The 16,155-nt window shown below is 56.8% G+C and overlaps 1 protein-coding gene across 3 annotated transcripts in view; it reads right to left on the bottom strand.

Annotated features, from left to right (window-relative positions):
• CASZ1 (castor zinc finger 1) overlaps nucleotides 1-16,155 on the bottom strand; it is a 183,324-nt gene that overhangs the window by 135,703 nt on the left and 31,466 nt on the right. For all 3 annotated transcript variants that reach the window (XM_080563624.1, XM_080563626.1, XM_080563625.1), the window contains exon 2: nucleotides 14,970-15,113. The gene's annotated coding sequence lies outside the window, so the exon portion shown is untranslated. The remainder of the gene's footprint in view (nucleotides 1-14,969; nucleotides 15,114-16,155) is intronic.

Raw genomic sequence — 16,155 nt, 5'->3', positions numbered from 1 at the left:
CGAGCTGCAGAACGTCGCGATGCACAAGACCCCGTCCTGCAGAGCCGGGCACCGCGGGGACCGGACTGGCCAGGCCAAGTGCGAGGCCAAGGAGGGAGCAGGCAGAGAGGAAGGTGCTGCGGGCAGAGCCCCACCTGCTGCTGCTCAGGAGGGGCCCGTTCTGCCCCCAGGCAGCCCCGTGAGGCCGGCAGTGCCATGGGCGGCGTGGGGAACGGGTCCTAGGGTGGGCAGGCGCGGTGGCACCCACACGGGCACCGGCACGAGCACCCCCGGCTCGCACCGCAGCCGCCCGCGCTCCTCAGAGCCCAGCCGTGCAGGAGCGGCGACCAGCTCCGTGCTGCCCCCGGACCCCTCCCTCGCGTGGATCAATACGTCCTTACCTCGACTCCCATACCCGGGGGGGATGCTATGGCTGGGGCGGGGGAGGAAGAACTGAGAGCAAACAACAGCAACAGGAACAGAGTTGAGCCATTTCAATTATTCATATGCCAGATGGATTCTTTTCCTGCCCTTTTTTTTTTCTATAAAAATAAAAAAACGGGGGGGGGGGGGGGGGGGGGAGAGCACTGATGTTTGGGGAGTGAAGGGAGGAAAACATATTTTCCCCAAAACAAAGTGCAGAAAAGAGAGGGGAAAGCCCCAGCATACTCATCTCTGTGCCGGGAGACCACAGGGAGCGCATGAGTTTCCACTCACCAGGGAACTCGCAAATGACTGATCTTTTATTTTACACGCACAGAGCAAAAGAGAAGGAGAAAGTGCACACAAAAAGAAAGAGAGAGAAAGGGAAAGAGGGATGGTGGCAGAGAGAGAAAGGGACACGGAATGGGAGAGAAAGGGAGAGCGAGAGACAGCAGAGAGAGAGGGAGGGGGCAGGCAGAAGAGGGCTTTGACCTTCTGTGAAGGATATAAAAAATCCAGCAGCCTCAGGGGACACCCAACTATCTAGCATATTGCTGTTAAAATGTCTGCAAAATTTAATACACTTGGCATGCCATCTAATCAGTCCTTGGAAACCACGGTTGTTCTCCCTCCTGCACTCCAACTGTCTCAGACCTCCAGCGTTTGGGGACGAGGTTGGGCATCTTCTGCCGATGACAAAGTTTGGTGTAATGCACCAACGCGGGTTAGGGAGGGCTGCGTTTTGTGGTGGTGGTTATTTTTTTTTAAGCAGCAAACAGCTGTTATTTTCCCCTTTGGAAAAAAAAAAACATTAAAAAAAAGTTTATGCAGATTCCTGCACGTTGAAGAGCTGCTGCTGGCTTTGCCTCGTGTGGACCATGTGCACAGGAGGACCCGACGGACGGGAGGACGGACAGCTGGACGGACAGGAGGCACGATGGCACGCAAAAGCAGGGGCCGAGGGCAGCGGGCACGGCGGTGCCCACACCACCGCTGGTGCCTGCGTGTGCGTGCACGCGCTGCAGGTGCGCTCGCCCAGCAAGCCGACGCTCGTGCACGCCCGCCCCACGCCGCGCCGGCGTGGGCACGCTCCCCGCAGGGAGCGGGGCTGGGGGGCGAGGGGGCGCAAGCAGCCCCAGGACGGGGCGGCGCTTCGGTGCCCACGCTCCTTGCGGAGAGGGGCAGCTGCCTACGCTGCGTGGCAGCAAAGGGAACAGCTCGCAGGGAAAATAACAACGGTGAAAAGCCCCAGCCCTTGGGGTAGCAAACGCATCCGACGCTCGTTACCGGCTGCGTGCCTCGGGGGGGGCTCGGCGGGTCGCGGGGCTCCCAAGGGCTCGAGGCACGAGGTTGTGAAGCCCGTGAGCACCCTGAGACCCCCCCGGCACAGCCGCGCGCGGCCGGGCTCCTCCTGCAGCTCGGGTCCTTCCCACCCCACGGGACTGGTCCTGGGAAAAGCGCTGCGCAGAGGGAAGCCACCTCGGAACAAACAGGGCTCCCTGCCCACAGAGGATGGGGCAAAAAGGCTTCTGGGTCCCCAAAAGGGCTTGGGGAGGGTGAAGGCAGAGAAGCAAGCACAAAGGCAGTGGATGGGACTGAGATCTATCCGCGGAGGAAGAGAAAGCGGCGCTGGGCCGCTGAAGGGACAGGAAAGGGCTCGGATTCACGAGGCTGCGGAGAACAGACCTGAAAGTTTAAACCAAGACGTGGGCCCCAGCTCCTACCCAGCTCTGTCAAAACTTTGCTCAGTAAAAAAAAAGTTAATTGCTGAGGATCCAAATAAAAGAAACCCCACAGGCTGAAAACTGCTCAGAGTCTTTAATTAGCCAAAAAAACAAAGTGGTTACAGGAAAATGAGAGTGTAAGAGGGGATCCCGAGGGAGTACTTACGATACTCCCCCTTCTCTCCTTCTTACCAAACAGCCCGGGGTAAGGCCGCAGTAGCAGCCTCTTTGATAGCAGATTTGGGGACGGCGTTTGGGATCGGTTTCTTTTTGCTGTCAGGAAGACGAGAGCCCTGCCAGCGAAATGAGGATCAGACTCAGGCACCCCAGGGGCTCCAGGCCCCCCTGATCAGCCCAAGCCCACGCCGGGCAGAGAGATGGGGATGCCTCCCCATGGGCACCGCAGCGGCTGGCCCTCTAGCCCCTTTTAGGGCCAAGGAAAACAAATCACTCCTAGGGCCTAACCCTCAAAAAAAGGGAAAGAGTTACAGGTTAGAAGCTCATTTGTTAAGCCGCTGAAGGGTCATCCAGACAAAGCATCTAATTTTCCCATTTCTGCTAAATTCCACCCACAAATTCAGAGCCCTTCCTAATCCCCGTGCAGGCTGGCAACTGTCTAAACAGAGCCCCGTCCCCAGGCCCCCACCATCTCGCCAGCTGTTTCTTCTGCTGCTTTAAGAAGAAAGCAAGATAAAGACGAGGAGGAACAGTGCCGGAGCGCGTTAGCTCTCCTGCTGCCCCCACACACCGCTCACACCTCGCCCCTTAATTCCTGCCCAAGGCGACTGGACGGGGTTTGGAGCCTCACCCACGCAGCTCTCCTCGCTCTCCCTTCTGCGAAGGGCTCGCAGCCGTGGGGTGCGCTGAGCAGAGCTGAGAGCTCTCCTGTCTGTACGGGTGACCCCAGGACTCACCACGTGCCCTCGCAGGACAAGAGGAGGAGGACACAAACTGGAACCAGGGGGCAGAGACAACGGCACTGCGGTGTGACCCATGAATGGCACTGGGTACGTGACCTGCCTTGGGAGCTGGGTACGGAGCCCACGCTCGTCCAAGCTCGATGCCTTCCCAGGATAAAGGTCTCACACGTGAGAACCCCAAAAGACCCTTGTGAAGAGCGTGAAGCAGAAAATACCACCTCGTGGAGGAAGCATCCAGCCCATCCTCATTTCCAGGCTGATTCCACCCTGCTCCAGCCTACCCCTTCCCCTGGGGCCTATCTAGCTGGGAAATCACAGACAATCAGGGAGGCTGTTCCAGCCAATTTCCTTCAGGGAACCTGCAACTTCCTCCTGGGACTGTCCTGCTGGCTTCTTACTGCCTCGCAGGAGCAGGCGAGGGCCGCAGCCTTCCCGCAGAGCTGGCTCCACCTTCTCTCCGAGGGTCACAAATCTGACAGACGGGGTTTGGACCGAGGTGGTGGAGTGGAGGAGGGCTTGAAGAATGAGACCGGTAACGGTAGGAAACGTGGGTAAACACAGGCGTTATGCAGCGAGAGGGAAACAGAGGGAGGTACTCCAGCAGGCTGTAAATTCATATTTCTAATTACTTCCTCGTGTTTTTCAGAACTCCTCAGTCAAGTTTGATTAAAATTCCTTTCAAGGGAAGACGCTCCACAGAGCTGCAATGGAACAGGCAGCTCGTGGGGCTGGGGAAACTGCTAGGGAAGGGCGCTGAGCGCGACGGTTTGGGAGCTGGGGTGCTGAGCAGCTCCCCACCCCTGCAGCAGGACCCTGGGGAGGCTGCCCCAGACACCCCCCAGCAGAGCTGTACCTGAAGGCAGGGATCGGGGCACAGCCCGCAGCCCTCGGACACGAGCTGTCCTCCCAGGAGCACCAAGGGCTTCCCACGAAGCGCGTGCCTCAGCAGACGGGGAAGTTACGCTGCCTTCCACCCAAGAGTCTCCGACACCAGCCTTCCCCCACCAACCACAGGACTCAAGACCTCAAGTCTTAGTTTGGTTATTCACAGGAGAGAAAGAGCCCGAGGTCTGGCTGCCACCGGCAGTTTATGCGATAGAGAGACCCTTCGACAAGTACGGAAAGGAGCACAACGGAGAAGGACTAAGGGAGAAGCCCGGTTTTATCCCCCACAGTCCCAAGAAGCCTCAGCACCACCCGTACCCGAGGCAGTGGTGCACATCAGCTCCTGCAGGGCAGGGGAGGTCAGCATGATGATCTCCCCAGCGGACAGCAAAGGCGCTTGCAGCAGCCCCAGGCTGCCGGGCCATGCCCTACCCGCTCCCAGAGGAGAGGTTCACACCGTGCTGTGCCCACCTCCCACTCCCGGGGCCCTTCCGAACCCCAAAATACAGCCGCACGCAGCCGCTTCTCCCTCCTAGCCCAGCGGGCGGTGGCCCTGCGCGGCCATCTCCCCGGGACGAGGGGACCAGAGGGAGGCAGCTCCTGCGCTTGTCCTCGACGCTGCAGCAGGAGCGAGACAGAAGAGATGCTGCTGGGTATCAGCCTCCGAGTCCCTACACGGCCCTGGGGAAATCACGATTATCTCGATGCCTGCGTTCTCTCCCCTCGCTGCTCTGACTACCTGAGCGTCTCCGCTCGTGCGGGTAAAGGACAGAGCCCGGGAGGATGTGCTGGGCCTGGGGCAGGGAGCTCGGAGCTCCCTCTCTCACACGACTCTGTGGGGATACCCCATTCACAGTTAGCTGACCAGGACGCATGTAATCCATGACACGGTGACATGCAAACAACTGATAAAAAAATAGACAGATCCCCCTTCGTAGCTCAGTTGCTCTCCTCCTTTGCAATGCACAGGTCACGGAGATGAATCCAGCCTGCTCCGCAATCCTGTGCTCCGTCCCCAGCCCACCTGTGCCCAGCCTCTAACAGAGGGACCAAGGACTAGAAGAGGAGGAGGCAGAAAAATTCCAATTGCACCTCAAATCCTGAATTCAGGATCACCACTGTGCTTAGAGCTAGGAACGTAAGTGCAGAAAACGAAGCCTAACGCCGCGCCGGTTACGAGCGAGGTGACATTCAGACGTGGTCAGGCTAGGACAGAGGTCTCACCTTCCGTGTAAAGCCCTCGCGCGACACAAACTGAAAGGTAAGCAAGCCAGCCCGCAGCAGGGCGAGCACAGTCACCGTGTTACACCTGCAGCCGCTGCAGCCCAAGCCAGCGCGGTGCATGCAGCCAGAGCAATACAGATGAGCGTGACCACCTGGAGAGCTACCCTGGTATTTGGGAGCTGCATGTGCGTGGTGCTGACCCCACAGAGCGGGGAGCAGGGGACCCTCGTGTCCAGGTGCAAGGGAGGCAGTGAATTGTGCTGCACAGCTGGAGCGAGCACGGCAAAGCCCTGCCCCACGTCCTCCCCGCTGGGAAAGTGCAGGCGCCGTGTTTGGCGAGGGGAACCTCTCCTCCGAGAAACCCAGAAGTGGTGTGAGAGGGGCCTCAGACTCCAAAGCCATCCAAGTTTCTGATGCAATTAATTTACTGCTGAAAGAAGGAGCAGGAAGAGCAATAAAAGAGCCTTTGTACTTAGGGTGGGGCAGGAGCATGGGAAGTCATTTCAGAGCGTAATGAGTTGGGGGCAAACAAAAACAAAAAAATAAAAATAAACTGATTGACAAGCTTACATGAAAAGCCACATTTTTAACATTCTTAATCCCTAGGATAAACACACGGGGAACAGTAAGGACGGGGCTGGCTGTCCTCAGAGGTCACAGCGACAGACTGCGCCTGGTGCAGGAGAGGGAGTCCGTGCCACGCGCTGCTGTGGGCACTGCCCGCGGCAGGGAGAGGGCTGTGATCGTGGGGAGAGAGGGCTTAGGACAGCAAAATCAATGATAGACACTTGCTGGGACCCCTAAAGCATCCCACCCTCCCCTAAAGCCTCCTTCAATTTTCTCCAGGAGGGCAGGAGTTAAGTGGCTGGTTTTAGTGGTAGGAGACACGTTTCGGAAGGGATTGAATTTGCGCGTGGTGCAGCCGATTCCCTGTTTATTAATAAGCTATTTATCATTGGTGTTGCTTTTAATACCATTTTGGCTTAATGTTGTTAATGAAATATAAATACCCGCACTAATGATGTTGGTCAGGAGGCAGCGTGGGCCACTGGCAGCTTTGCAGGAGGGAGGCCAAACCGCGGCTGTGTGCATGAGAGCCTGCGACGGCGCGACTGCCAGCCCAGCCTCCGGAGGAGCCTCCCCGCACGCTCCCACCGCACGCCTCGGCCCCAGCAGGGAGGATGAGGATGTGTAGCACCAGCAGGAGGGCACGGAGAGGTTTCTGATGGATGTGGACCGCTCCGGCAGCCCAGGTGGCTCAGCATCCCAGCGCAGCTCCATGGGGGCCAGCACCCCCGGGCTCGCCGAGCTCCCAGCACGCAGCAGCCCCAGCCCGCCTGCGCCGGGGACCCTGTGAGATAGCTCTCGAGATGGAGATATGTAAAAGAAGAAGTCAGAGGAGTTTGGTTTGCTTAATGCAGTCGCCCCACCGGCAGAGCGATGTGCAGGCTCAATGCCGCGCTCCCCCAGGGCAGCTCCCACAGGAGCTCAGGACCCCGTCAGCAGAGGCGTTCCCCAGCGCCCACCGCGGAGCTGCTCGCACCGGGCCGCCCGCGGGGCCGGGCTGGCTTCGGGCCCCGGGGTGCTGAGGGTTGGGGTGCGGCAGGAGGAGCTCGCCCGGCTCCTGGGGCTGCTCCGCATCTGCAGCCTCGCTGCTGGCCCTGGGCAGGGGCCCTGCTGCCCTGGGGCTGCTCCAGAGGAAGTGGGGAGGGAGGAGAGAAAGGAGTCTCCCCCCTGGAGCAATGCCGAAAGCTGGGCCTTTGGCGAGGGTTTGGAGGCTCGCTCTGGGTCTGCAGGGAGACCTCGCCCAGGTCCCTCTCCATTACCTTATGTCTGGCACCATCCTGGTGCAGGGATTACAGATCTCCCTAAGGCGGCTTTTGGAAACCCCACCGTGCACTGCCTTTTGCATTAGAGCAGCCCCAGGAGAGAGTGGAGGCCTGGGCACGCACTCAGGAGCAACCTCAGCCCAGGAGAGGCTTCATGGCGCTGGAAGAGACCAGTATGGAAAAACAACAGGCCGGAGAGCTGTGGGACAGCTCACTACAAGAGGCAGGGGAAAACACTACACCCGTGGCCACCACCCCACCCAGCAGACACGTGGCTCCTGGAGCGAGGACCAGGAGCACCTGAAGCACACCTTCAGTACGTCCCAGGCCTCCGCGAGCCTCCGGAACAAAACCCAACTCTTGCCTCGGGAGGAAACTCCAAACCTGGTCACTGCCAGAAGAGTCACTGAAGAAGCAAATCTGGAGAAGCCAACGTGTCGCTTTCTGTCTTCAGAGAGCTCTCCTAAGAGCAGCTCGTGCTGCTCCGAGCACTCCCCTGCGCTAACCGCGTTGAGCAGGCAGGGAACCAGGAGGTGAAGGACACGGCAGCAGGGCACTCGAGCCGTGAACAAGGCTGGAAGCCACTCACATGGGTTTGTGCACGGGAACACCAGGAGTCCCATACCTGCCTATTCCCCAAGGCCAGGGGCACCGCAACCGCCAGAGCCCTGTCCTCTGGGATCCCAAGCGGTGGCCTCGTGCTCCCCTTCATGTCGCCGCCTCTGCCACAAAAGCCGAGCCACCAGCCGCGGGCACGAGCTGTGCCAGGCTGCGTCTCTCCACCTCTCTCCCGCTCAGTCCCACCAGCACCATTTCGCCTTTGCCTGGCGGTTTCCCCCTTCCTCTCTCCCAAGCACCCAGTGCAGAGGAAGCCACGAGGGGTCTGCCCCAAGAGCCCTCCTGGCACCCCTGCCCCAGGGAGCGCCACCAGCCCACGCTGCTCCTTTAAGGCGTTATCTTTTAATTTGGTGCTCCCCCTCTCCCCTCCTCAACTAACTGATTTATTAGTTTACGTCTCATAAATTGTAACCCCTCGCCTCCCCCTTCGCCCTCCCAGATGCCATAAATCCCCTTCAGGGCCTCGCCACCCTCCCGCACGTGGTGCGGCCCCCTGCCCCCCAAAGTCACCTCCGAGTCCCCGGGGAGCGCGGGGCTCATTTGCTGGGGGTTTGGTCTAGCTCGTCTCAGCAGCTAATCCCTTGGGTGGCTCCTGTCAGATTATTAATTAGCTAAAGCGGATCGGCCCTGGAACAACATGCGGTTGGACTTCAGATAAAACAGGACGGCAGAGGCTTGGCATGGAGTTGTTTAAAGAGACACTGTCCCTTTTTCCTCCTGCCTCCTCCTGGGACGGGAGGAAGATGAGGAGGAGGAGACGGGCTGCCTCCAGTGCTGCTCGCGCCCAGCAGGTTGCTGCCCTGGGCACGGGGACGTGCTGCTCCGAGGGAGGGAGCAGATGCCCTGAGGTACGAGGACAGGGCTGGCACACGCCATCCCCTCACCCTGTGCAGGTGAAACTTTTCCAGGTGTTGGAAGAGCTTCAGGAACCTGCTCAGAGGCACCCGGCCGGACACAAGTCCCCCTGCTGCGCCCTCCCCTCTGCCCCTGGTTGTCCCTCCTCTGCTCGTCGCTCCCTGCAGAAAGCTTGGTGGTTGTAATTACCCTGAGAAAAGAGGCCAGGATATTCCGAGGGGCCAAAGCCACCCCCGATTTAAGAACGTGTTTTAAACCAGACGAAGCCATCCAGTTCACGGATGCATGTTTTCAAGCCCCCTTTCCCACACACTGCAGCCCTCCCAGGCAGGACAGGAGGAGGAGGAAGGGGTCCCCGTGCTTTATGCCTGCGAGGCTGAGCTGCAGCAGCGGGTGCGAGCGGTGCTGGGGGCAGCTCACCTCCTCGCTCCCTTCCCACTTTGGATTGTTTTGACTCAAACCGGTGAAGCTGAAATATCGAGTCACAACGGCACTAAACTTCATTACAAGCTCTTAACACAGATTACTTAATAAAAAACAGGCTGCTTTAATTGCTTTTCCCCCATTAGCATTTCTGGAGGAGAAAACTGATTAATTTGAAGAGGCGCATTGCCCCCACCGCACGCGCTGGCCTGTGAGCCAGACCTCCTTCCCACACCAGCCTTGCCCAGGAGAGCATCCCAGAGAGCCCAGAGCCACAGGACTCCGGCAAAACGAGGGGCTGAGGGCCTGGGTGAACAGATGGAAGCGATGGAGTGAAGCAAACGAGGGAAAGAAAAATCTCCTCTCCTTTCTGTAAGCCCATAAAAAGAGGCACTGGGGAACGAGGGAGAAGAGGATGGGGTAAGGGGAGGACAGGTAGCACAGCCGGGCTCGAAGAGAAAGCCTGGGTGCCTGATGTGGTGGGGTCCTGGGGTGCTCCCTGCTCTCTCTGCAGCTGGGACGGGGGCAGGAGGCAGCTCTGCCAGGGCCACGGCATGGATGCGCAGCAGGGCACAGCAACCTGAAGTGGGATCTCTGCACATCCTAAACACAGAAACCTCGGCATTACGGAGCCTTATAACTGGGGGGAGGAGGGGAGCAGCTTTTGACTTCTGAAAGAACAAGGCTAGCAATATTGTTTGCTCATTTTACTTTCAAACTCACCTTAGTTTGTCCTCTCCTCTTTTCTCTTGTACATCCTATTAACGTACAGCTAAGCCAAACTCAGCAAGAATCCCAAGACAGACACTGAGGCAGATCGCAAACTGCCCTGGCAAAAACCAGGATACCTCTGCTGGCTGAAATTGCAGCTCTGCTGCTTTACATCAGCAGATGGCTTACCTGTGGCTCTTAATGGTTAATATATAACTGCAGCAACAACAACAAAAAAGCCCCAGCATTAATACATAATTTGTCAGAGGCAATATGCTAGAACAGCCTTTCCATATTCAACTCCAGCATGAGATAAGCCTCACCTGCAGCACCGCCCCGTGGGCTGAGCGCCGGCTCTGGAACGAGCCCCAGTGGAAGACGTCAGAGAACCGATCACGTTCACTGTACAATATTTGTTCATTTCTCACATTTTTTTTTTCATTTTATCAACAGATTTCCAGGAACCACATTTTGAACATGCATTTCCCTTGAACACTCACTCACTCGCATGCTTAGCACTGATTGCTCCAAGTGCTTTCCAACCGGTTCTCCTTGAGGAACCCCGGCGGGTCAGTGCCCCGCTGGCTCTCGCTGGACAGCTGGGGGACAGGCGGCCCCACACACAGTGCCTGCACAGCCAGACACGTTCCTAAGTGTTCAGTGGAGCCCTACAACCCGGCGGAGCACCCATCATCTTTTCTTTGAGCTAGCTGTTTCGCCAGGGTGCCGCAGAACTGCTGCCTGCATCCCACCCGCGAGACCTGCTGGGGGATTTGGTGAGGGTAGGAAGAAATGCTGTCAGATGGTGTAAGGAATGAGGAGATCTGGCTTCTCCTCCCAGCTCTGCTTCTGAGTCATTATTAGCATAAAATCAGGTTTGTTACATCACTGAAGCTTGAGTAAATAAACCAAGACTCATCGCCGTGTTTTTATTTTGCAATACCTCAGTGGGCTCCTCTCTACAAACAAACACTGTCAGTAGTCATTGCAACTGCAGATGGATGGGGAAGGAAAGCGGCAAAAGCACCTAAAACAGCCTAAAACCTTTATAAAGAACAGCAGAGCGAGATCACCACCTTTTTGAAGACACTCACTTCCGCAGGACAGGAGTTTAAAAAGAAGGCAGCCCTTTCTTGGCAGACTAGAAGACACCTCGTGCCCGCAGGTATGACTGAGCCGATGGGTAAGAAAGATTGAGAAACATCCCGATCCTCTTCTGAGGAACCAGGGCTGAAATCCTGACTGTTTACGTCAAAACTTGTGCTTGCTTTAATAGTGCCAGGATGTAATCTCCATAAAGCTCAAGTGTGAAGGCAGAAGCCTTGAGAAAGAAACGGCCACCTCCATCAGCAGCAGCTCCAGGAGCCCACACCACGAAGCCAGAAGAACGACTGACAGTGGCGGTGAAAGCAAGGTCTGAGCGCACCAAGGCCTGGCCCCATCTCCCCGGTACCGAACATCCTTTTTCCACCCGAGTTTTGGAGCAGACTGCTGTGCTGTGTGACAGGCAGCTGTCAGCCCTCACTTAAGCACCGGGCTTCTTTAGGGCTAAGCCGCTGCACGTACCCACACACGTGAGCTCCGTGCTCGCTGCACCGCAGCCCCTGTGCTCAGAGCTCCTCCAGCAGCGGGGCCGAATCCTGCCCGGCTGAATCCCTCACTGCAGGAAAACCTCAGGAGTTTCTGCACCGCCGCCCCTCCTGTGGATGGCGGTGGTACAAAATCAGGCCCTGCCCTGAGCCTTTCCAGTCTATCTAGGTGCCTCTGCCGGACCCAGCCCTCCATTTAGAGGCTGCACCAGCCTCCCCGTGAGCAGGCGGTGCTAAGGACCCTACAGGATCAGGCCCCTGTCCCACTCCCAGAGCAGACACGGTCGGGACACGGCCTGCCGAGCACACCATCCTCCTTCCCCGCCTTTGACTTCCCCCATTCAGCTTTCCACAGCCGCCAACCAAACATCTGATCGAAGGCCCGGGGGAGGGAGTCAGAACTGTCCAGTCTGGTTACGAGTGAAGGTCATTGATCTAGTGCAGACCAGGGATGCGGAAAACAGGGGAGGGAGGAGAAAACCCTCGGAGAGAGAAAAGAGGGAGAGACGCGGCGTGCGCAGGGAAGGGCGGCAGAAGCGGCTGGGACACGGTTTCACACTCCGAGACCCAAGGGCTGTTGTCAACCCGTCCTTCACGCTCACGTCTTGTCACACTAGAGGTCAGGTCTCCCAAGCGTTCCTGGAGAGCTGAGCTAGCCCATATGGCAGGCAATATGTTAACAATATGGATCAGCTGCTCGTCAGGGCCTGAGCAGATGGATGTGACAACCCCGCTCTTATCCCAGGCAGGCTTTTAGCATCTTCCCTCCCCTCCGCCACGCCGGACGCGCTCTGCCCGGGCACCGCCGCCTGCAGCCCCGGTGGGCCACGAGCTCCAGCTGAGCACAGGCACCCCAAAAATACCTGCCTGGCTCTGTGGGCTGGGAGCGGGCAGGGCAGAGCCCCATTCACAGCGGCGCGGGCAGGAACCGGGCCAGACCTCTCTCCAGTGAGCGCACTGGAGATGGAAAGTCCTCGCCACGATCCAGGTGGGCGCTGTGAGCTCCAACCAGGGCGCTACGGCAGACGCCGCGCTCAGATCTCTGTACGTGGCGTGTTACCGCCAGGTGCCACACGTTGCAGTCTAGACTGAGTTTTGTAACTGCCTGGGAAAATTTTCTCTCACAGAACAAGTAATACATAAATAGATGTATATTTTAATGGGCAAGCTAAACTCCTCCTGGCAAAGGCAGGCGAGTTGATTTCGTACGCAGGCGGGTAAATTTCCACAAGGATTTTGCAAGGCTGTTTCGTGCTCCCCAGCCCAGCTCTGATCGGAGCCGTGCGGGCCGGGCCCCGCTGCAGCTCGGAGGGAGGCAGCGCTCCCACCTCCCGGCCCAGCAACACCAACGCCCTCAGCCCAAGCTAACCCCCCAAATTTAGGTTTAATGTAGGGTTGAAGCGTGGGGAAAGGTTTTGCAAATTCAAAGAGAGATAAAGCAGGTATTTCTAATCACTTTTCCACGTACTTATCTACATTTTTTCCTGCATAAAAGACTACCCTTCATCAACTGAACAAGAAAAACCCTCCAACCCCTACAGCTGTAGGACTGAGCAGTGCGTGCTTATAAACAGAAAGTGAAACAGCAAGCACAGCCTAGGGATGGGCTCTGGAGAACGTGCAAGCAGCCTCTGTAGCCCAAAGTACATTGAGCTTGTTTTGAAAGTAGAAGCCATACAGCTTGCTCCGGGGCTGAAGACTGGAACACTGGGATTTCTGGTCCAGAGCACGAACGATCACAAAGCCACATGCCTGAAAGGCTAAATGCATCTCCCTTCACTGGAGTGATGCCTGTAGAAGCAGGGGAACCTCGGAAAACAGCTGGAGCTAAGGGAAATATTTCTGTTGTCTCTAATGAGCTTCTGTCCCCCAGAAAGCAGCCCCTGAAGGACCCAAATGCGCACAGACAAAGCACCCAGGAGCTGCTAGGAGAAGGCAAACGTCGCAAGGGATTACTGATCCACAAGAACCCAAATCTTAAGGTTCACTGAAGGAATTGCTGATGTACCAGTCTCCTCCCCTCCCCTCCTGTCCCGGAGGGGCTGCTCACCCCGGGCCCATGCCAGATGGACACACAGGGCTTTCAATACCAGGAGCTTTCCCAGCAGAAAGCAGTGAGAAGGTCAACAGACCCTGAGCCCATGCAGCAACTTCCTCAGCAGTTCTTCCCCCTGGATGTGGGGCCTCCCTGGAGAGGCACATAATGTATGATGAAAAACTCACCTGCTGTAGTCAACCTGGAAAATTATATCTTATTTCATAAAACCATCAAGGCTCCCTGTGGTCCAGCACCCCATCCCCTTGGGCAGAGCTCTGATCTGGGAAGCTCTCTCGCCTCTGGAGGCCAGGGAGGGCACATGCCACTGCTCTAAAAGGGGACACAGGCACTAGAGTGGCTTACAGAGGGATAAAAGCCAGAGTTCCCTACATTAATAGTTCAAAACCAAGCTGTCCAAATAAAGCATGCCAGACCCTGGAGGAGTTTCAGCACGAGGAAGGTGTGGAAAGGCACAGCTCACCCATATCCCTTCCTGAGGCACGCTTTATTTACTGGCAGGTTTGCTGAAAGCACTCGGTTCTGTAGGCTCTGAACACGTGGCAAGCGCTAAGCCCTGCTGAGCCTTAGAGGATCACGGCTGTTGCTCTTTATGGTAGGACATTTGGAACATGAGTAAATTCCCCCATGTCGCACACGGCCAGGGACGGACAGGGAGAGCTGCCAGAGAAGCCCCAGACCTACATCTTAGCTCCGTCACTTCTCCCCTCTTCCCTCCTGCTGAGCCAACGCAGCTCCTCCACCCCGATCCTTCCAGCCCAGGTCTCAGCCGTGTTTGTGACTCACCACGGCCCTGGACACACCGCTTCGCCCAGGTACCATTTACGGCACAGCAGCAATATCAGAGGAACACAGTGATAAACAATCCCCACAGGCACTTGGGGTTGCTGATCTTCTTTGAGACACCATCATCCTTTAGTGGTGCCGACACAGTATGCAGGTACCCCCTAATAAAACCTCTACCCCTGCAGATCACAGGATCATAGAACGGTCTGGGTTGGAAGGGACCTTAAAGATCATCTAGATCAGACCTAACATCACACACAGCCCAGGCACAGCCAGGATCCTCAGCCCCTTCCATCTGGAGCAGCGTGGCAGTGCCACCGGGTACCTCCCAAACCCTCAAAGCATTGGAAAGAAGCATTATCCCCCGTTGTTATCCTACAGCTGCTTTCTTCCAGGCCATGTTTTGCCGTACCTTTCTTTGTAGAGAAGCCGCGATGGGAGCCAAGCAGTGAAGAAAGTAAAATGGCTTTTAGAAACACAGAGTCCCACCCCCACACAACCCTTTTGAGTTTCCCACCGTGACCACAGACATTCTCAAACTCCTCTTCTTTCGCGAGACGAGTCAATCAGAAACCATCCCACACAATACTTACCCGGGGGACTCCCGTGCCAGCCTGTTCTGGCACACCGTTTAGCTAATTGTTAACACTGCACACCAGCTCATTTGGAAGAAGGTGGCTACGGGAGGCAGTTATTCAAACCAGCATTTTGCTGTGTCGGGGGGTGCCTCTGTCCAGGCGGAGATGGGCAGCAAGGCCAGGGGCTGCTTGTAAGCCAGCCCATGACAAACCAAGACCCCGTCACGCATCTGTGACCCAAACACTGACTTTCAGTATTTCTTCTAAACTTTATCGGCCCCAGATTCCCCAGGGACTTGAGCGGAGGCTCTGGAGAGCAAAACCCACTCCAGTCCTACTTCAGAGTTGATCACAGAACAGAGCCCGTACCTTGCATTGAGAAGTCACAGGCTTCAAGGTCCATTCCAGTGTACAAAGCCGGGAGAGGAGTCAGGGTCTTTGTTTGGGAGGTGGTCTCAGGTGAAGACGGGGTGAATCTGATGGCTTCCCTTCACTTGGTGAAGTCTCTTTGCCCTGAGGAGAGGTTCAAAAAGGAAATGAATATTCCCTGCTGAGCAGCAGAAGAGCTCAGGTGAATCACGAGCAATGACGCCGAATGCCACAGCCTCCCACAGACCTCAGCCCTGGGTCACACACAGCCGGCCGGCAGGGCAAGGCGTCGCACACCCTGCCCGACACATCTCAGCCCCGTGCCCTTTTGCTGGCAGCTCAGAGGTCACGGCACAACCCCCGGGTGACCGCGAGGTGCCCGCCCGGTGGGCCGCAGGCTCCGACTTTCCCCGGACAGAAATCCAGGTCGAGCAGTGGCAGCAGCAGCAGCGCTAAGCCACTTACTGAGCAGCTTCCCCCCGCGCCGGCCGGGGAACACGAGTAAATTCCCCACGGAACACGGAGGTGGAACATGCCCCCCTCCTTCGTGGGGGGATCGCCTTCGTGTCACAGCCACGGGTAGGAGAGCGCTCTGCCATCAGCCCCACGTGCCCCCCGAACACATTACAAACAACCGCACCAGACAAAGGAGGAGTCCTTATTTCCAGTTTAGCGAGGCACACGGTAATTAAGTGACTTGTCAAAGGTCGCTTGGCAAACGCGAGGCAGATTTGGGAACCAGAGCTAAATCTCACAAATTTCGGTCCACGAGCTGGCCCGCACAAGTCCCGCTTCCCCCTTCGTGCTCTCCTCGGACGTACGCTCCCACCTCTGCAACAGGTTTCACCCTTCTCCCCGCGCTCCCTAGACAGTTAAGACAATTCCCTTCCATTTCCTGCGTTGGAGGAAATGGATAAATACAGAGATTAAGAGAACAAGAACTTTTACCTTACTTACAAAATTAAACCCCGTCCCAGCTCCAACATTTGACAGAAGCTCGGAAGCTTCAGACTCTTCTGGGAGGTGGGATCTCTACACTGGAGGGTTTTGGTGGTGGTGGCGTGTTGTTTTTTTTTTTTTTTTAAGCTTCCATCAGACAAAAATAAAAGAAGCAAAACAAAAGAGGGTTGTTGAGATCAATTTGTGATAGGTGTCGGGCCAAAGAAAATGGAGCCAAAGAAGTCAG

This window comes from Anser brachyrhynchus, assembly GCF_964034855.1.
Source record: "Anser brachyrhynchus genome assembly, chromosome: 21".
Classification (NCBI taxonomy): Eukaryota; Metazoa; Chordata; class Aves; order Anseriformes; family Anatidae; genus Anser; species Anser brachyrhynchus.
This window is presented reverse-complemented; position numbering and strand designations above follow the sequence as displayed.